Source organism: Peromyscus maniculatus, chromosome 7, assembly GCF_049852395.1.
Source record: "Peromyscus maniculatus bairdii isolate BWxNUB_F1_BW_parent chromosome 7, HU_Pman_BW_mat_3.1, whole genome shotgun sequence".
Lineage (NCBI taxonomy): Eukaryota > Metazoa > Chordata > Mammalia > Rodentia > Cricetidae > Peromyscus > Peromyscus maniculatus.
The window spans coordinates 59,508,734-59,530,863 of NC_134858.1; the positions used below are offsets into that span (position 1 = coordinate 59,508,734).

The 22,130-nt window shown below is 49.6% G+C and overlaps 1 long non-coding RNA gene across 1 annotated transcript; it reads right to left on the minus strand.

Moving 5' to 3' along the window:
• Positions 1–1,492: 1,492 nt before the first annotated feature.
• On the minus strand, positions 1,493–11,062 carry LOC143274137 (uncharacterized). Its single transcript, XR_013052568.1, has 3 exons — positions 10,815–11,062; positions 7,634–7,731; positions 1,493–2,434 (listed from the first exon to the last, which is right to left on the minus strand). It is a non-coding gene; the product is annotated as an uncharacterized LOC143274137 (long non-coding RNA).
• Between the last annotated feature and the right edge of the window lie 11,068 nt (positions 11,063–22,130).

Consider the following 22,130-nt stretch of genomic DNA (forward strand, 5'->3'; position numbering starts at 1 on the left):
AATAGTGGAAAACAGAAAAAGGAGATTTAGTCAGTGTGGCCACAGTGGGAAGAGGAACAAAGAGGTCCGGGGACCCCCACAGTCCATTTTCAGGATCCTGCCATAAAGGCTAAGATTAAGTCAGATGAGACGTATGCATAACTAAGCAACTCCCATCAGGGTGTGGTCCTGATCATCATCATCATCATCATCATCATCATCATCATCATCATCATCTCAGGACACTTTCTTCTGCACTGGTCAGAACTGTGGGAAAGGACTCCCTGGGAAACAAGTTCCTCTTCTGATTGGTACCAGACTTCATCCCTTTCCCTCTCCAAGTATGCGACTCCTAGGGGAATGCCAGTTTCTTAAGGTCCATTGTTTCAATACCCTGCTAGCCACAGGGCAGAACACAAGGGTATCTTTAGAATATTTTCATTCCTGCCAGGACAGTCACACCCCTGTTTATCCAGTGTGGCCTTGTGCAACTTCCTTACCTAGATGTCATAAAGTGGACATTAAAATCATGGTGCCTTGAAGGAACATGACAGGGACAATTAAAGAATGAATTCAAGCACGTTTTGCATAATGTGTGACACATGGTAAATACTCAACCAGTGTCAGCCACTGTGACTGACAAGTGGGGAAGGGGACCAGCTATCTCTGAAAGCCCTGCCAAGTCTATGTCCTGTGATTTTTTTATGTCTCATTATCTCTATTTCCTCTTTCCAAGATGTGAATTTCAACCTCATTTTCTTTTATTGCTTGTATCTCATACCCCCGCCCCAACCAAGGCTTTCGAACTCATGAACAGCCTTCCCACCTCCACCAAGGCTTTCTAACTCATGGATTAGGCCCCCCTCCAGCTAACCGTGTGAACTACAGACTTTATTTTTAGCTACTTCCATGGCCTCCTGTCCCAGACATCCTAGAAGTCTGCTGAGGCTCACTTGGAGCTGTCTGCTTGCCTCCATTGCCTCAGACTTAAAGCTGATTGCCCAGGGACCTTTGATCAGCGGTGGTGACATCAATGGGCTGAATCAAGCTCAAGATCAATCAGCTGCTTAGAAAATGAATCTGGAGGAAGCCGAAAAACATGAAATACTGAGCCGTTGAGACAAGACCTCTTCCTTCAAATGCAGGATGAGTGGATGCAGTATGGGTTTGCCTGGCTTGTGGTTTTATGGCTAAATTTGATGCAGAAGGTAAAATTCACTAGAAAATCACAAGGTAGTCTTTTTCCTGGTAGAAACTGATCCTGACAGGCATTGCAAAACAGCTAGGTATATTCTTCTTGACTGGTCAAAACTCTGGGGTCTGGGGAGATGACCCAGTTGTTCAGTGCTTGATAGTATGAGAGAGGACCTGAGTTTGGTCCCCAGCAATCCACGTCAGGTGGATCACAACACCTATAACTCTAGCTCCAGGGGATCCGACACCCTATTCTGGCAGCTGTGGGCATATGGATAATTAAAAGGAAAAACAAACCTTAAGAAAAAAAGTCCTTTATTTTGCTCAGCACATCAGCATGCCCAGCTAATGACATTTCCTCAGATGTCAGGGCCCCCACTCCCTATTGATACAGCTGCTTCTGGCCAGCGAAACAAAAGCGAACTTCTTGGGACAGGACAACGGTGAGACTCTAACGTATTTAAGTCACTGGTTGTCAGACAGCCTGCTACGTCCGACCAGCAGGATTGATTCACGGGCTGGCTACTCACTGTTTCCATTGTCACTGCCTAAGGAATTGCTCCAAAACTTAGTGATGTAAGTAACTTTCTTTTTCTCACGCGTCTCTGTATTGATAGAGGCTCATCCAGGCTATTCTTCTGGTCTTGTGTGGTTACAGTTTAAAAGTCCAAGATGGCGACACCAATTATGAACCTGGCACTTTGACGGGACAACTGTAGGTTAGACCTCTCTCCTCTCCCCATCCCCTCAAACTTTTGTCCATGAAGGAGACCTTGGATTTCTGGTCCTTCTGCCTGAGTCTCCCCAGTGATGGGATTATAGGTGTGGACTCCCACACTCAGTTTATAGGGTGCTGGGGACTGGACCCAGGGCTTTCAGAATGCTAGGCAAGCACTCTTGCAACTGAGGACCTCAGGTCCTCACATCCCCAACCCCATCCCTTTCTTCATGGCTAGCCTTGCTATCCAGTGACTGGATCTCAACAACCAGATTTCCACTAGAGCACATTCCAGTGGGGGCAAGCACTTTTACACAGTGTCTGCTAATGACCTTGACCCCTGGCCGGGCTAGTCATGTGGTTGAGAGGGGATGCCACAGAGCCACTAAACTGTGGAGTGATGCATGTTGCAGTGGCCTATAATTTATACAGAGGACAGCATTGTGTCTGTGCTGGAGCCTCTTCTAAGTCTTTCTCATACTTTTCCATGATCTCATCTTCGTCTGTCTTATTTTTCTTCTCTGTTATAACTAACCAGCTCCCCTAAAAGACAACAAACAAACATATAAAGAAAAATTACACTCTGCTGTAACCAATTCCTGTAAAAGCAGCTCCATGATAAGGACCAAGGAATCTCTCTGAACCTTTCAAGCAGGAAGTTATAAACTCATGGCCTGCAGGGCATGTTTGATTGAAGCTGTTTTGTTGTTTTGTTTTTTCAAATAGGGAAATTTCATCTTAAAATTCACATTCCGAACTTCTTTTGAAAGTTTAAAGGGCGGGCAACCCTGGACTCACATTCTTCCATGGCTAACATTGGCAGCTGCCGAGGCGGAGAAATTCTCCCTCCCCTTTCAGAGGTTTAGGGCTAGGTCCCTACAGCCCCCACCACTCTGTTACAGGTTGTCTGGACCCACAGACAGGTTCTGACGGGTGTCTGAGCCCTGTCTCACTGCCTTCTGTTAGCTGCCTGGCCTCTGAAGTTCTTCCTTTGTGTTGTGTTTTGGACAGGTTCTCATGGTTTCCGGGCTGGCTGAGATGATTTCAAACTTCTGATCCTCTTGCCTCCGCCTGCCCAGGCTGGGATTACAGGTGTGCACGAGCATGCCCATTCATCCAGTGAGGCCCGAGCGTGGCACACTCGGCACGCACTGGCAGGTTTTGCCCCTCACCTTTCCCTCTCCCCCTTGCTAGGTTAGGTTCCTGAAGCTAGCCCCCAAGGTCTAGTCCTTTATTTGGCCACTTCCTCCTCCACCAGGGCCAGCTATCAAAGTATTGAAGTACAGAAATCAAAAGCCCCCTTTTGGCTACCCTAATTAACATGTCCAACTAAAATTAAAGAACTCATCCTAACCCTGGGTTTCCCCTTTTCCCTTTATAAACTGTCATTTGCCCATGACCATGGCTGTCTTCTTTCTTTCCAGAGACAGTCATTTGTCCCTCTGGGGCAAATATCCCTTCCCCTCTCCCTGGTTTCTTTTCCTGTCTCCCCCGTCCTCTGCCCTTTGCTGAGAACTTGGTCTTGGTGTGGCCTGTGCAGACTCTGATCCTTTCACTTACGAGGTGGGAGAGATGGAACCCAAGCTTCATGCAAATGATAAAGTACTGTAAGCAAAAGCAGCTTCTGGAAGGAAGAATTTATCGGGCTTACTGTTCGGGAGAAGCCCACAGTGGTGGGGAGGCATGGCAGCCGGTGGCCAAAGCAGGAGGCTGAGAGATGGCCTCTTCAGCCACACGAGGAGAGCAGCGAGAACTAACTGAAGTGAGCGAGACTATAAACTCTCGAAGCCTGTCTTCAGTGAAGCCCGTGACAAACTTCCTCCAGCCAGGCTTTACATCCTAAAAGTTCCATAAACCTCCCCAGACAGCGCCATCAGCTGGGGACAGGTGTTTGAACACATGCATCTATGGGGGAGCGAGGCATTTCTCATTCAAACCGCCCTTCTAGGCAAGCGCTCTACCAACAGAGCACCATTCCCAGCCCCGGAGCTTCCGGGTTCCAACTCCCACTTTAAGCTTCCCCTGAAGTTTCTCCCTCTTCTCCCCACTCACCATTTTTCTCCTCTCCATCAAATACGCTTACTGTGTTTTTCATCTACTCACCACAGTTCAGTCGCCATGTCTTAGCGAAAGCCTTTCTTGGCTTGACGCCAATTCATCCAACAATACCTTGTTTACCCAGAGTCTAAAATCCTATTTCCTTTAAAAAAAAAAAAAAATCCCTGCTTGACCTGACAATGGCAGTGTGGGGGTGGATTCTTGACTCTGGTCCTTCACAATGTCGCAGGCCAAAGCTCCATTACAGATACCTCTGGTCTGGGATTACTAGAAGCTGCCTAAGACACAAGCCCTGAGTCTTTGGGAAAAGCAACATTCTACCACGTGAGGATGATACACAATGGAGTCCTTTTCAAAGGGACACATCTGGTCCAAATTTGGAGATGCATCTAGAACAGCACTGTTACTAGAGTTGTTAGGGTCAGAGTCTGGGCTCCGGCATTCCTCATGAGCTAGGCACAGCCTCCAGTCTTAAATCGATCAATAAAGGAGACAGGTAATAGTGAAATGCATAAAGAGAGTATTTATTCCATACGCCACATCAAGAAGAGGAATAAATAAGGAAACCCAGTGACACTCCCCCACGGCCCTCCAAATCCATCTTTAGGGTCCTGGTATGAGGTTTAGGTTAAACAGACAGCAGGGGGCGTACAAGATGGTTCAGTGGGTGAGGGGTTTTGTCACCAAGCCTGACCTCCTGAGTTAAATTCCCAGAAACCACGTAGGGGAAGAAGAGAGATAACACCTGCCAGGTGTTCTCTGACTTCCACAGTCATGCCATTGTGTGACTCCCATAATAAATAAATGTGAAAAATAATTAATGATGTATATGTGTGTGGGGAGGTATGGATGTGTGCATGAGCGCAGATTCCCTCAGACAGAAAAATCAGAGCCTGTGGAGCTGCAATTACGGGGTGCAAGCCACCTAATATGGGCAGTAGGAACTGAACGTGGGTCCTCAACAAGAGCCATATTCACTCTTAACTCTCCGGTCACAATATAAATTAGTTTACTTATTTTACCAGTTGTGGCATGGCGTGAAGCCTGTTGTGTGATATTCTTCTTAGGGAGACAAGAACAAACATCTAGTCACCCTAGATAGCAACCAATAACAGACCAAAGTACAGATACCACCAAAGTCCAACTTGGTCAACCACCAAGTTTAATTGGGGTTGCTTATAGGAATATGGGTGACGGTTTACTTACAGGACTAGAAATAAGTCTAAATAAGATAGTTGTATCACCAAAAACCCACTCCACCATGAGTGACAGCCCAGAAAAGCTCAACAGCTTGGAGAGTGTCTTTTTCCAGCAGCTCAGCTGGTCTGAGAGTGTCTCTCCGCAGGCCTTACAGTTTATATATACTTAAGGGAGGGAGGGGCTTAGTATATCTGGTCAGTTTCAGGGATTTCCTGAATCCTTTGTGTTGTTTACTTCCTGAGCTTAAGGGGCTTTCCTGCAGGTTGGAATGTTTCACCTTTTCTTAGAACATCGTTTTGTCTGCTTCCTTTCTAACATCCTGTCTCTTAAGGCTTCTCTCTCCACGATGTTTTTAACTGCTGCTCAACAGTCCTGCAGAGGATCACCGTCTCTGGCTGTCATCTCTCCTGCAAGGTGGTCTGACAAGTTGTCAGAACTGTGTGAAATCTCTTTCCTGGAGATAAGTTCCTCCTCTGGATGATACCAGGCTTTTACTTTTCAACATGAGATTCCTGGCAGAATTCCAGTTTCTTAGGGACCATGACTGAAATACTCTGATAGCAAAAGGCGAGATAAGTAACTCTTCAGAACATCTTCATTCCCGCCAGGGGATGTCTACAACAGAAAGTCTCAAAGTATCCTAATGGCAGCATCTTCTGCAGACTGGCTGAACAGGCAGTCACGATCCTGAGGGTCAGGGGCTCTAGAAAGAGGGCTCAGCCATCTGGCATGAAGCCAAGCCACGCCAGTGGGCCCCATGCTTTCAACATGAGCAAAACAGGCTTACATGACTACCTGCCCAAGGGCCAGTTGGTTCTTCTCTTCTTCCTGTTTTCCACACTGCCTTCCATCTGAGGGGTGGTGGTTCCCAAACTTGGTGCCAGCCCCACTCATCTGAGGAGTGGTACCCCAGCCTCCCTCTTCGATCCCAGGCATAGGTCTGGGTGGAGCTTGGAAAAGTGCTGCACTCAAGCTCTGCAGGTGAGCCGACAATCAGACAGGTGTGGAGGCATCTGTAGAAAACAGCTGCTAATAGGCGCACTTCTGCCCAACTCTTGCTGAGCACAGGTTGAGCAATTTGGCATATCCAATCTCAAAAGCCTCCTGACTCTCTGGAGGTTTGGAGGTCCACCGAGAGGCAAGGGCACTTTCACAGAGTGATGCTACGCACCTATGCATACAACACCGCTTCTGCATCTGAAACACAACACTCCCTTCCCCCAGCTTTCTCTGTCCAGATGCCCCCATGGCCAGCTCCTTGCTCTGCCTGCCCTTTGAGGCTTTCTGTAATAGCACTTGACCTAGAATCTGCCTTCTGCCTGGCCGCAAGGGATTGTTTGCAGACCTGCAGGAGGGCTAATAAATAAATGATGGGCTTCCTTCTGGCCACTGGAAACCATCTCAAGGTCAGTGATATTGCAGAACATGGCTTCACAGGGCTTGCTAAGATTAAAAAATCATCAGCTCCCACTAACCACATCCTCTCTCTTCTGAAACTTTGAAGCTTCCCTGCTGCAAAAAGGAACACAATTAAGGCTCGATAAAATTTTAATAGCAGGAATTATGCACTCGGCAACCAGCCTACAATTAGCTGTTGCTATGCTACGGGCAGAACCTAATCACGATAATGAGGCAAACAAAGGGAGGGAATTAATCAGGGCTATAAGGTTAGTGCACAGCCCGTTCCATCTCAAAGCACTGATTTCTGAAACACCGCAGTTGGGCCCCTGGGAAATCTCAGGTCTGTGCAAGGTTAGATTAGCTGATGTGTGTGTATGGTATGTGTGTTGTGTGTGTGTGTGTGTGTTCTCCTGAGCCAAGAAGGCCATGTGCAATTCAAGCCTACCACCACAATGACTCTGCATCCATTAAAAAAAGATGATAATTTCATACCTTGTACTGGAAGCCATAGCAACCCTGCAAGAGAAAAGATCTCTACGTAGGTTGCAAACCCTGCTTTCTAAGACAGCAATTCCAAGTGAGGTCACTGGCTAGACTGCACCCAGGAGCTGTTAAAAATGCAGATACTCAGGGCTGGAGAGACAGCTCGGCAGTTAAGAGTGCAAAATTCTCTTGCAGGGGATCGGAGTTCTCTTCCCAATACTCCCTGCCAGGTAGCACAGCTGCCTGTAACTGCAGCTCCAGGGGATCTGATGACCTCTTCTGGCCTCCTGGGTTATCATGTGGACATACCTACACACACACACACACACACACACACACACACACACACACACACACACACTTTTTTTTTTAATCTTAAAATAACATAAAGAAGACACAAAATCTCAGGTCACCCCAGACCTCTTGAATTACTCTGAACTTTGTCCAGATCATAATGTGATTTCTGTGCACAGTGAATGTGCAATGGCCTGTTCTACCACGTAGCAACCTAGTCGTAATAACTGTTTTATTTAAACTATGATCTCTGCCTGGTTCTGAGTGCAGCATCCAACACATATGATTATTTTGTTTGACCCTTACAATAGTCCAGTGGTAAACAAGCCGTCTTCCTGTCCAGCCAGAGAGACATCCTGGTGAAGAACTCATACAGTTCATCCAGCATGAAGAGTTTCTCCCCACTGTGGACAAGAAAAAGATGATGTTCGGAGAGGCTGAGAAACGTCCAGGTCACTGATGCTTCAGAACCCCTGATACATCAGGAGGGCATAGAATTACCATCCCAGCATTTTCTGATTCTTAGGTTCTTTACTAGCCATAATGACTCCTGTTATATAGACTCGGGGTGAATAAAGCAGCTATACTTTAGTCCAGGGTATAAAAAGGCTTCATAAGTAGGTTTCAAAAAAGTGAATAGTAGAACCTCACTTGACAAATACCTGTAATTACATCACCTGGTGGCAGGGTGGGGAGTGAGGGGTGGGGGGATAGGGGGTGGGGGGTGGGGGGTGGGGGAGAGGCATAGAAGATGAAGGATCATGAGTTCAAGGTTGTGAGTCGGGGTGATTAGGGATGGAGGAAGTAGCATAAAGCTGGCACTTGGGTGATCAGTAGCATTCTCTCTAAAGATTTGTGTGTGTATTTGTGTGTTGCACGTGGGTGTGTTCAGGCATCACAAGAGAGCATCAATCACTTTATGCTGATTCCTTTGAGCCAGGGTCTCTCTGTGAACTCAGGCCTAGCATTTTCTCAGGTAAACAGGAAGCCAAGAAACCCCAGTGATTCTCCTGTCTCCACACCCATCAGAGTTGGGGTTCCCCACTGATCCTCCTATCTCCACACCCCTCAGAGTTGGGTTCCAGGCATGCACAACTTTTCTTATTATGGGTATTGGGATCTGAACTCCAGCTCTCATAGTTGTACAGCAAGCACTCTTAACCACTGAACCATCTCTGCAACCTGATTAGAAGAATTTTTTTTCAGCCTTAATGGTGGAAGGGCATTTGGGGTGGTGGGATCAGCTTGAACAAAGCATAGTGACCCAAGGTCAGCAGGGCTAAGGAGAATATGCACATGACCCATGTATCCATGTGGCAGGTAGGGCTGGACTGGGGCATCTTTGAATGTTAAGGGATTGGACTTCACTGGGGTTGATGAGGATCACTAGAGGTTATCTGAACTGGTAGCATGACATGCTCAGGGCAGTCTCTAGAAAGATCTGTCCTGGCTTTGCTAAGTTTTATAGATAAGACCAAAGAAAACCTAGGAGCCTTGAGCCATCATGAGGGGTCATGGGGACCAAAGAGAGAGAAGCAAGGAGCCAGTGTGTGTGTGTGGGGGGGGGCAGTGCACACCTTTAATCCCAGCACTTGGGAGGCAGAGGCAGGAGGATCTCTGTAATTTTGAGGCCAGCCTGGGCTACAGAGAGAGTTCCAGGACAGTCAAGACTACATAGAGAAACCTTATCTCAAACAAACAAACAAAAACAAAAACCAACAAAACAAAACTCCTGTGTAGGGAAGGGAGTAGGGCCCAGTGGGCCACTGGGAGTCAGTGTGAATTCTAGGCTCCAGCTCAAGCCTTGATGAGTGAGGGAGCAGGGAGTCCGGGAGAGAGAGGACTGCCTGGGAGAGACAGAGGTGTGCTTTGATATATTACAAAGGCTATGACTCCTAGCCTCCATCAGGATTGGAGCTCATTCAACAACTGTTTACAGAAGGGCAGGGCAAAGGAGCCTCAGCTGGGTGCCTTGTGCAGGCCTCAAGCTCAGGGACTTACAGCATATGTCCTCTGACCCTTATGTCTCTTAAAGTGGCGCATCACCCAAAGATTCTCACTCTAATCCGGCCATTCAAATTTCCTAGGGAGCTTTAGAAGCACCAGAGCCTGAGGCCCACCCCACTCAAAGAAAAGATGTGTGCACTGAGCCAGATGAAGGTCCCTATCCAAAGCTGTGAGGGTCTCCACTGACCCTCCAGTTCCATCAAAGACCACCAGGAACAGTGTCAACAGTTATACCAGTCAGAGTTATTGCTCATCGCAGGGCAGGGGCAGGGGCAGTGCACACAAGGGGCTGTGAGGGGGTGTTCTCTTCAACAGAGGGTGTAGGAAAGAACTGATTATATAATATGGGTACTGGTGGGAAGGCTTGGAGGAAAGTTTCAGGCAGTCAGGGTTGCTCCAGGAGGGATATCAGAAAGCAAGGTGAAAGGACCAAGCAGACGCCATAATAGGCTGCTCAGTCTTCTCCCAGAGATCAGGCCTCAATTTCAGTTTCCTGAGACTTGAGCAGTTTCTGGGAGAGCCGTGAACAAAAGACATAGTCCTTGCAGTAGCTCCCTTTCTGCATGTACTCTGACCATTCAAGGTTCAGCCAGTTGTTTACTGTCTGGGACCCCTCACCAACTTAGAGCTGTGTTCATGGGTCAAGGACAGAGCCTGGGGCCACTGAGTCAGCCCCCACAGTCACTATGTGCTAGGCCAGCTAGCTTCCATGGCAGCTCAAGGACAGAGACTGGGACTTGTCCAGGCCTACCCAAAAATGATAACTATAACCCCCAACTAACCCTAGCCAATTAAAAGTTACTAACTGGATTGCTACTCGCATAAACCAATCCTGAGTCTGTTTCTATGTAGTCTGTAGACCCCAGCCCCCCTTGCTTTAAAAACCCTGCCCCATTGCTACTCAGGGTCTTTCCTGCTCTGCTGCTGCATCAGACGGACGGAGAGTTCCGAGTTAACTCGTAGTAAAAGGACTCTTTGCGCCGGGTGGCGGCGGCGGCGGCGCACGCCTTTAATCCCAGCACTTGGGAGGCAGAGCCAGGAGGATCTCTGTGAGTTCGAGGCCAGCCTGGGCTACCAAGTGAGTCCCAGGAAAGGCGCAAAGCTACACAGAGAAACCCTGTCTCGAAAAACAAAAACAAACAAACAAACAAAGGACTCTTTGCTTTTGCATTGGATTCGGTCTCTTGGTGGTCTTTGGGGGACTCTGGGTACAAGAAAGGGAAGGTGCTGGGGAGACGATGGCTGAGTGGGTAAGCAAGCATGAAGACATGAGCCCAGGCCCACAGCACCCGGGTGAAAGACCGGGCGCGGGAGTCAGTGCACCCGTAACCCCAGGGCTGGGAGCTGGAGGTGGGATCCCAGGGTGGCTCCATGAGAGGTCTGGCCTCACAGAGCAAAGAGGCAGGGCTGGGAAGATGGCTCAGAGTTAAGAGCCCTTGTTACTCCTGAAGAGGACCTTAGTTCAGTTCCCAGCACCCACCTCAAGAAGCTCCAGAGCACCTGTAACTCCAGCTCCAGGGGAATTCCTTCTGTGGACCTTCATGGATACCCTCCACGCATGGCACACATACACAGATAACACAGAAAAAAATTATTTAAATAAAAAGAAGTTTAGAGGGATACAGGAAGATACCTGATGGCCACCTCTGGCCTGTGCATGCACTTACACACACACACACACACACACACACACACACACACACACACACCCCACACAGAATGCAGGGACAACTCTTATCTGTAAGAAGGAGAGACTGGGATGAAGATGGGAACCGCCCAAGTAGAAGTGGGAGGGTTTCCTATTTTGTGGCTGACAGAGTGATTTGTTTTCATCTGTGCTGAGATGATAAATCATGAGGTGGCCTTGCCGTGTCTCATTTTATCTCCCTCTGAGAGTTAGTGGGGCTGAGAGTGGCCCCGTGTGAAACTGTTCTTGTCCAATCAGACACTTGCCTGGCTCAGTGGGCGGGCTCCATGATTTTCGAAGGTCACCGGCCTCTCTGTCTTTCTCATCAACCGTCATCATCCTGACCTTGTCCCAACACCCTCAAAGGAAAGGGTTAAACTTAAGAGTGAGGAGGAGGCGAGGGAAGATGAGAAGAGTCCCCTTGGCTGCCTCCCATCTCCAGGTGGACACCTGGGGCGCAGGGCAGGACAGAAGTGAGGAGAGCCATCCACCCTGTCTGTCATTGCCTCACAGCCAGCCCTCACTGTCAAGAGTGACTTTGACCGCCCCAACCTGGAGCAAGAGCTTTTTGCCATCATCCGTTTGGCATCAGGTGATTGGCAGTGCTGTTTGATGTAAAGGGGAACTTGTCTGGGGCAGGGGCAGGAAGTATGAGAAGTGAGCAAAGCTTGGTTCCAGGTCTCCAGTGTGTGAGCGCGTGTGTGCGTGCGTGCGTGAGTGCGTGCGTGTGTACATGTTCATGAATGTGTGTCTGCACACTGGCTTCAACAGATCTTGTGAAGACCATGTCTAAGGTGGTTGTCTTCTAATCTGTGTATGTCCATAGCTCTCTCTCTGAGTTTGTAGTCCCAGCCAAAGGATACCTGGGTGCACTGATGTTCTTCTCTTTAAGACATGGGTGTCCTGCAGCCCTTAACTTTTATTTCATCTCCTCCTGAAAAAGGGGCATGTGCCCAGGCCTTCCACTGCTCCCACCTGGTCCGAGAGACTAGCATGGCGGGAGGGGGGCGGGGCTGCTGTGCCATTCCCACTTTGAAGCTGGCACCACAAAATCCTGAAGATCTGAGAGCCTTAGAAGCAGCAGGGTGCAAGTGGCACCTACATGTCACATCTTTTATCCTTATGTATGGAGTCCAGTGCCACCTGCATGTGGAGGTCGGAGGACCACTTAATGGAATTGGTTCTTTCCTTTCACCTTTACATGGTGTCTAGTTAAGGTTTCTATTGCTATGAAGAGACACTGTGACCACAGCAACTCTTATAAAGGAAAACATCTCACTGAGGTGGCAGCTTACAGTTCAGAGGTTTAGTCCATTATCATCATGGTGGGGAGCATGGTGGCAGGCAGATGTGGTGCTGGAGTAGTAGCTGAGAGTCCTACATCTTGCAGGCAACAGGAAGTCAACTGAGACACTGGGCAGTATCCTGAGCACAGGAAACTCAAGGCCCGCCCCCATAGTGATACACTTCCTATAACAAGGCCACACCCACTCCAATAAACCCACACCTCCTAATAGTGCCCCTCCCTTTGGGGGTCATTTTCTTTCAAACCACTGCTCATGAGTTCTGGGGATCAAAATCGGGTCGTCGGGTTTTTTTGCGAGTGTTTTTATCCACTCACCCATTTTTCCCTGACCCCCACAATGTGCCATGTCTTCTGTGCCTTTGTAGACTTGACGAGGGCTCTCCCCTTCCCTGAGTTCCTGTACCTACCCTGCCCCATTCCACCTTCAAGACAGACCACCAAGGGCTGCCTCTCCCAACGTCCTCAGTCATGGCTCCCTCAAGCTTCCAGGGGAAGCTGCTGCCTCAGGGGAACCTCCTCACACACATTATTTGCTGTCCTGGTGCTGTTACCTACCTGACAGGGAGCTGCCTTGTTCATTGCTTGGTCCACCACCCCAAGAGCTTTGCCAGACCCCTAAAGGACATCCTTGTGGGTGGAGGGGCAGGCAATGGGGTGAGAGTTCAAGTTCATATCCAGTGCCCAGCTGTGGCCTAGGGTTCTGCGTTTGCAAGAGAAGACTGGTTCTTCCTCTGGCAGATAAGTGGGTGGCCGGTTGCTGTGAAAGACAAGCAGCTGCTTCACATCTGGACCAAGCCTTAGGTGGGCATCCCTGCCCTTTCTCTTCTCATCTTACAGGAGAGTCTGAAACTCAAGAAGAAGATGGGCCACAGGAGACAGCAGGTGTGAGGGTGCTCCAAAGGCCTCCAAGGATGGCGGGACCAGCAGGTGGCTCCTCTCTTTAACCTGTCTTAACCCAGTTAAGCCCTTTGGAACCAGCACTTCTGTGGGGCCACAGAGAAAAAAAATGAATTCTCAGGAAAATGGGACAGGGGAACTGGGCATCAGGAAACATTACTCACCCTCTGAGGCCCTGGGACAAAAGCAGAGGGACTTCAGGCCCCTGGTAGGGCTACTGGACCCCCAGCAGACAGAGAATGTCTGTTATCTCTTGTCATTGTCTGGGTGCCTACAGGGAGGACCTGTAAGCCCTGATAACCCAGAGACTTGAAGTCACATCACAGAACCTCACACACCCCCTTTCCTGTATAGGGGTCCATGTGAAGGATGGAGATCAATCTCGGCTGCTGTTCCTCAGGAGTCATTCATTTTGTTTCTTAAGAAATCTTTTATTGAGTTGGGCATGGTGGCACACGCCTTTAATCCCAGCACTCAGGAGGCAGAGGCAGGCGGATCTCTGTGAGTCTGAGGCCAGCCTGGACTACGTAGTAAGTTCTAGGACTGCCAGAGCTGCTACACAGAAAAACCCTATTTTATGTGTGTGTGTGTGTGTGTGTGTGTGTGTGTGTGTGTGTGTGTGTGTATGTATATATTATATATGTATACATTATTTCATACATGTATACTACCCTCGTCCCCCCTCCAACTTCCCTTGGACATCCCCCAATATGTTCCCTTCCCAACTTCATCCCCCCCTCCTCTTTTTGGGTCATTCACTGAGTCCTGTTAGTGATGCCTGTTAGAATATTGACTGATCTGGTTGGCCTGATCTTGTGCAGGTAACCATAGCAGCAGTGAAGCTGTGAGTACAAAAGGCCTCTGCCTGGTAGAGTGGGCTACTGACAGTCTCGGATCAGGGTTCTAATCCCAGCTCCATCACCAGCTATTCCCGTGATCATAGACGAGGAACTTGAACTCCCCAAGTCTCCCTACCATCATCTATCTGTAATAAAGAGGTCTGGGCTCTTGCTCAGGCTGGTGGGATTGGAGTTAAAGACAGCAGACAGGGGGAAAGAACAGGACCTGGCCTGTCACATCAGTGATTCCCCAGAACAGACAGCTCTTCCCCTGCTTCCCTCCACAGGACAGGAGCAGGGCTGGTCAGAAACTCCTGGCAACACACCCAGACCCCCTACTTTCTCATCAGAATGGACGATCCAGGAATTTACCTGTATCTAAACGCTTTATGATCATGCCCTTGGCAAAGAGGAAGCACTTGGCAGGAGGGAATGGCTGGTTTGTTCCAAATATTGCCTCTCTGTCGTATAAAGCAGGTCTTCTTAGTTTTCCCAAAGATGGTCCATCTGCCCGCAGGTTGAGCCTCAAGTTGGAACAGTCTGTGACTGATGAAGGGATACCTCTTCCCACGGCAACTCTGTCGACTCTGATCACCTCTCTGCCCAGACTTCCAGCCTCCCAAGTCTTGGGCTTGGAGTGATTCATCTCCAAGGCCACGTCCATGAGTCTCTCATCTGCTGTTTAATTAGAATTCAAGGTGCCGGATGCCTCAACACTTTAATTGCATTTGTTAATGGGTACGTGCGATTATTGCCACCACACTCCTGCACAAGGCCAAACAGACAAAGATGATTAAGGGGATCTTTAAAACTCCAGTTCCCTGCAGCCTCCTCTGCTAATTGAGTAGTAGAGGAAGGGATATTGAGCGCCCTTGCTCCTCTTTTAAAAATTAACTCCTGGCTCCCAAGTCCTTCTTGGAGCAGTGCACTGGCCGCATGGCCACATTCAGTTCCAGCCCCATCCGTCACCTGTCATTTAGGCATGGTGCCCAGCAAGACTATCAGGCGCTCCATCCATCAGCCACTGGCTGGGAGGGACAGGAAGAGGAGAGGTGCTTTCAAGGCCCCAAGGGAATGATCTGTACACTGAGGTGGCCTGGAGGTGGCCCACTGTTTGCCTAAACTCTGCACCACTGAAGAGTCCTACCCAAGCTAATTGTTTACCTCTTCTATAACTTTGTGGAGGGGAGGGAGGGGCTTAGTGAGGTTCTCAAGAAGGCTCCTCCCTCCCTCTAACCAGGGAATGTTAATGAGCCTGATCTTGTGTGGACCTCTGGACCTTAGTACTTGTTCTGTCTTCCATTTGGAAGACATTCCCTTCATCCTCCTGGTCAACCTCTTCTGAGTCCTCATGTCTCCCTACTGTGGGGTGCGGCCTCACCACAGACTCCTCAGGTCTCCCTACTGTGGGGTGTGGCCTCACCATAGGCCCAGATCAGTGGACCCAAGGGACCATGGACTGAAACCTTTGAAGCTCTGAGCCATAGTTCAGCCTCCCTTGATTTAGCTTGTTTTATTGTAACAACAGAACGCTAGCTAATGTAGGCTCTTTTTACCAAACAAGACTCGCTTTCTGGTCCTAGGAATGAGACAGAGAGAGAGAGAGAGAACTGTGGTATAGAAAAGCTAAGGCATGGATGTCTCAGTGGAGAATATCAACCTTCAGCTTCCTTCTCCCAGCGTCCATCTTCCAACCACTGCTGCCTCCTGCACCGACCCGGCTCTTCTGGGTGGCATCCACGTTCATGCTCTTCACATCTCCTTTCTCATTGACCATGGACCCCTCCCCTTGCAACCCACCGCATCGTGGTGCCCTTGAGGTTGGGCCTGTCTAGCATTCGTGCCCCTTGCACACATCCCTCTATCGACTGGGGACCACCTTCTCCAGGGAACACAGGCCTGGTGGGATGCTCCTGTCCAACAGGTCCCACCTCTTGAAGTCTGAACTCCAGCAGATAGGAAACAAAACAACAACAACAACAACAACAAAAATAGGTGGGACTTTGGTCTTTCTGGTGAAACAACTCGGTTCCTGGCTTTCCTCTTTGTGTCCTTCCCCATTGTGTGTCTTCAGCTTTTTTTCCCTTCCAGTGTGCACTGCATTTTTCCATCAGTACTTCATGATTTCTGATAGAGAGAGCTAGCTGGGTTTTTCTTGCTTGGAACCAGGGCTCTTTGGTGGGTTCTGACCATCCCAACCATCAGTACAAGCTGGTTGGGAGCATCCCTGTTTTCTTGTATGTATGGTGGGGGACTTGAGATGCTTCGGGGCCTCTGTTTCTTGCCATATGAGGCAACATTGGCACATCCCCAGTTCCTGGGAGCCACCCCTTCCTTCCTCTCCCCCGCCCCCATCCCTTCCTACATCTCAGATGAGGCCAAGAGATGTGGTGATGCAGGCACAACAGGTCCCACAGAGGTTGCTATGGGAACCCCAGCCACATGTGCAGCCTCCCTGGGGATGCTCAGGAGGGGCTCGACAGCTGCTGGGGGCCTGGCTGCCATTGGAAGCGGAAAAGCCTCAGCTGTTCCAGTCGCCCAGATCACCACTCAGCCCAGCTCCAAGAACTCCAGACAGAGCAGCTGTTCAGCTGAGGAGACCTGAGGAGGGGCTACCCTGAGCAGCTCCTGGCTGCCAGTCTCTGGGGGAGGCTGGCAGATAGGAAGAGCATTATTCAGCTCAGATTCCCCAGACTAGAAACAAGCCTGAGAAGCCATTTAGTCGATCAATCCAACGCTCCTTCAGTGAGCCAACTCCGGGAGCCAAGCTGGGAACGGAAGAGTCTGCGTCAGAGATGGAGGATCGGGAGACAGTTGAAGGTCCCCACTGCAAACAGAAGTGGAAAACACTAACCGTGGCTACTGTTTGCACAGGGCCCACCATGTGTTAGCCGCCCTGCTGAGTTCTTCACAGGCGTCTGCTGTGGGTCTTTTCCTGTGGAGAACAAACATCTCTTCGCCCCAGACAAACAATCCCACCCAAGTCTAGATCAGTGAACCAGTGAGTTAACTGGGCACTTACAGCAATATAGATGACAGGGACCAGGGGGCCTCAAGGGCCCACTCAGCACGAGTGACAGATGACAAGCGACAGACAACACAATTTGGGGAAACTGTGTCCCTGGAGCTCCCTGGACGACTGAGTTCAGCTGATCTGAGAAGAGACCTGGCAGTTATGGCCTTGGACATATCCTTGTGGTTCTTGTAAATTTCTGGAACTTTCTGAACTTTGTATGTTTTATTTACTTCCTGAGTCTTATGACCCTCTCAGATATTCCAGTTTGGAGAAAAGATCTACATAAGAACTTTCCTTCCATGTGTGCTCAAACTACCTAGGGTTGCCTAGTGGGACCTCTTTGCCAGTGTAGGTGCTGAGCCCGGACAAGTTAGATCACGCCGTCCAAGGGTTCCGCGGCTAGGAAGGACCACCAACTGGTACCGTCCTATCTTCTGTGCTAGCTCATTCCCACACCCACAGTGCTTGGAGTTGAGTGGGAGTGGGTCATGAGCACCCCGGGGACAGAGGCACCTGGTACCTGTAAAAGCCCAGCAAAAGAGGTAAAAGCAATGGGCAAGCCTTGAATGTCAGGGGGAAGTGGAGAGATGCCAGCTCCAGGGAGCCTTAGAGGATAGATGAACAGAGACCCAGCAAACGGAAAGGTGGAAAGGATGGAAGGACTTTTCAGTGCGAATCCAGCAAGAGCAGAGGCATTACGCTTCGTATGGGCGTCCTCATCCTGGGGACTCATGTTCAGGGACTGAGCCCAGTCAGGATCAGGAACCTAACCTTATTTGGAGGGCCAAGTGCTTTGAACTTGGTCTTGTAGGAATGGGAAGACCAAGTGTTCAGAGCAGGGGAAAGATGTCAGGTTTGCCTGATACTCATGTGACGCCGATACAGCACGTAGGAGGGGCTAGAGGGTGGGTCAGGACAGGGAAGGCATTCACCCTGAGACTACCTCAGGTGGTCCAGGTAAGGGTTAGAAAGATTGGGACTGTGGCCCCGGGGTGGAGAAAAGGAGGGACATTTCAGAGATGGGTTCAGGAGACTGCCACTGGCCGGAAGCTGAGGACAAAATCTTGCTCCTTTCAGAAGCCACTACCTCTTCAATATTCGTGAGCATGGGAGTGTCTCTGTACGTGCATGTCACACGCATGCGTGCAGGCAGACCCCTGAGCTCACATGGGTGCCCATGTATGTGTCTGTGCATGTGAAGCTCTGTGTACTCCTGGAGTCTTGTTCTCCCACATAACTGCATTTCTGTATCTGCCCACAGCCTGGGTTGTCTCCTGTCCCCACAGCAGCAGCGAACAGCCCCACCCTGCTGTGCCCTCAGCTTCGTGCAGAAGTCTGTGCGCCGGGCACCCTCGGGGGCTTATGCTGTTTTAGAGACTCCTGCTACTAAAGTGAGATGCCGCTCGCTCCGATCCATCTGATGCTGCAACATGAACCCCGAGGCTGTTCTTCAAAGGGAGCCACGGGTGGGGGAGAGGGTGTGGAAAAATGAGAGTAAACATTGGATTAAACTGAGAACTAACCCTGCCTCTGGTGCAGACCTGATGTGGAGTCGACAACTGTGTTTCCTCACAAGCAGGACCCCAGCTGGGGAGGGGCACCCGCTGTTGCTTCCCCAGGCTTGGTGAGCCCTCTTTCCCATGTGGAGCAGGCTGCCAGTGGGCCTCTTCTCAGACATGGAGAAGGGGGCGGCCTCTGGTTTCCTTTCCTCCCTTCCTCGGCCCTTCTCCTTCTCTTTCCTCCTTCCCTTATTCCCCAGTCACGGTTTCAAGAGGGCACCGGAGCTTCACACTGACTCCATTCTACACTGACCCCGTGGTTCTGTGAGTGTGAACAAGTGGGTTTGCACTAAAGGGAGGCGGTGTCTCCTCACAGGGTTGAGTTGTATTAAGAAAATCCAGGGCTGAGGATGTGGCTCAGTGGGTAGAGTACTTGCCTAGCAAGCATCCCCGGTGTTTGATCCCTGGTACCATAAACAGGCTGTGGTGGCACAGACCTGTCATCTTGGCACTCGGGAATTGGAGGCAGGAGGGTCAGAAGTTTCATATTATCCTCAGCTACATGGAGGGCTTGAAGTCAGCCTGGGTTATATGAGAGCTTGTCTCAAAGAAAAAATATCCAGGCAGGCAAGTGCCTAGCACCACACTAGGCCCACTAAAGAACTGAATAAATACATCCAGCTTGGTCAGCTTTCCCTCGCTGTGGCAAAACAAACAGGACAGGTTCATTTGGGCTCAGGGTTTGGGAACTTGCAGCCCATAGTTGTTTGGTGCTGTCACTTTGGGTTCATGACACCACAGGACATTATGGCCTGTTCATCTCACTGTCGTCAAGAAGCAAGGAGAGGGGGTGGCAGAGGGGGGGGGGGGAGATGGGGGATGGGGCTGGTTCCCTTCAGGGGCACACCCACTATGATTTCACTTCTACCTCTTACAGGAGCTCCTGTCTCTCAATAATGGTGCAGGCTGGAAGCCAAGCCCTCAACACACGGTCTTAGGAGGTCATTTTAGACAGAAACCATAGCCTTGGGGGCTAGAGAGATGGCTTAGCAGCTAGGAGCTGGATTTGGGATCCCAGCACCCACATAACAAGCTGGTGCATACACCAATACCCCCAGCCCTGGTGTGGGCAGATACAGGAAAATCCCCTGGGGCTTGATAGCTTCCAGTCGCGCTGAGAAAAGACAAGTCCGAGTTTCAGGGAGAGCTCCTGCCTCAAAGGAATAGGTGGATAGTGACAGAGGAGAACATCAGATGCTCTCATACATACCTACACATGTGTGCACGCACAGGTGCACACACATGCATTCACACAGTCACACACACACACACATATAAATATAAATACTAAACAGTTTTAAAGAGATTACACATTATAAATTGTCAATATTGTTATGCAGTGGCCATATGTATCTCCCAACCTCAGTCTGCTTTCATCGGCAGGAAGTAGGAGTTTTATAAAAGGGAGACTGTATAAAGCCTGTAAGAGGCTCAGCAAAGAAAAGGCTCAGATTCCTTGGGAGTCAAGAAGAATTGAGGATAGCGTCCCGTAGGCGATGCCTCTTAAGGACAGTGGACTTTTACCAACTGAGCATTTTGGGACAGGGTTGACTTTCCAGTCCTTACACCCTGCCTTTAAAAAATTAGCCCTGTTGTTGTTATAATAGAAAGAGAGAAGACTCAGCCAACCTCATACAATGCTAATCTTATCAGAGTGAACAAACCTGGGGGTGAGGGTGGCCCATCTCAGGAGGAAGAATGTTCCATCACTCCAGAGTCGCCCCTCCCCGAGGGTTACAACCAGCCTGACTTCTGATATCAAAGGCTTAAGGCCCGCCTGTCTTTACAGTAGTGGAATCATCAAGCTGGCACCCAGCGTCTGGCAGCTTAGACTCAACATCATATTTGTGAGATGCCCCCATGTTGCCACATTCCTGCTCCTGATGTACACAGCTGTGCTGCCTAAAATACACATTTCACTTACCATCCATCACTGTGAGTATTTGGATAGTTTCTGGTTTGTGACTTCTACAAGGAGCCTGGCTATGAACATCCCTGAATGTGACTTTGGGCAGATGCATAAACAAACTTATTAGTTATATTCCCAGAGTCCAGTTTATGAATATGACTGTATTTAGGTTTCATGACACTTGAGTTTTTACAGAGGGACTGTACCCATTTACCATTTCACTGATAGTAAAGGAGAGTTTCAGTTGCTCCATATCCTTGTCCGCACTTGACAGTGTCAGGCTATGATTTTAGCCATTCTGTGTAGGGCTAATCTGATGACTATGGGATGAAGCATTTTTTATGCGTTCATTTGCCAGTTGTACCCCCATCCTCGGAAGAGTGGCTGTTCTGAATGTTTTGCATATGTGTTTATTGGGTTTGTCTTGTTGATTTATAGAAACATATAAATCCTCTATCAGTTCCTTTTGTGACTTAGATATGAAATATCTTCCAGAAGTTCATGTGCTGACAGAAAATGCACCATGCCTGGTAACCCCTTCTACAGCCCCCAAACCGTGGGGCCAAGTACTGACGCCCCAGAACCGTGAGCTAAAATGAATTCTTGCTCCTTCCAGTTGTTTTCCTCGGGTGTGATGTCACAGCTCCCCAAGGAAAGGTGAGGCTTGTCATCAGCAATCCTCAGTGGTACTGGGTGCTCTCTCCTCTCTCTGGCCTGGGAAGTTCTTCTGGAGAGGAAGCTGCTCTTCCTCTCACCCTCTTCCTACAAGCTGGGAGAAGCCGAAAGGTGACACTGGAAAACAAGAAAACAAACCTTCCCTGCCTTCCTCCCTTTCTTTCCTTCCTCTTTAAACCCTGCTGGGTACTTCCTGTGTGTGGGAGGCCCCAGCCTGAAGTCAACGGGAACAGAATGAATTCACGGCTCTGCCTTCCTGGAGTTGTACATGCAGAAGGCTGTGATGACCAAATGTGAGGTGACCAAGGCTGGGGGGCTGGCTGGGGTGAGGCTTCTGCCCCTGCCCTCCCGAGGCTGCAGACACTGTGCCCCCAGGTGGGCAGCTCGCTGTGGAGCTCTGTTCTCCAGGAGAGGCCCAGCCTGAAGGCCGCTGTTGCCAAGCACCCCAGAAGATGCCTCCTCCCCTTCCCGGCTTTTGTTTTTGTGCAAACTCATTATGCTGGGTTATCTGAGAGGGATGCAGCGATGGAGGGATAATCTCTGGAGACAAGATGAAAGGATGAAGCTTCTCTCAACCAGAGAAGGAGCCCACTTGAAGTAAGGACTGTGCCCTCAGGAGACCTAGAAGAGGAGTGGCCATCATTCTTAGTGTGCGTGACAAGGCTCCAGATAATTGCAAATTGCAAATTCTACCCCCAGAGACAGAGACAGAGGAGACAGAGAAAGAGACAAACAGACAGAGAGAGTGAAACAGAGAGAGGGAGACACTCGTGAAGTGGGTAGGCATAAGTGTGGCCTGTGTCACAGAGCGGGCAGGACCTAGCCTGGATGACGCAGCTTCTGGAAACCCTGAAACCCTGGCTGGAGTGGGGGAAAGGCTGGACTCAGCTGAGGTAGAGTCCTAGACC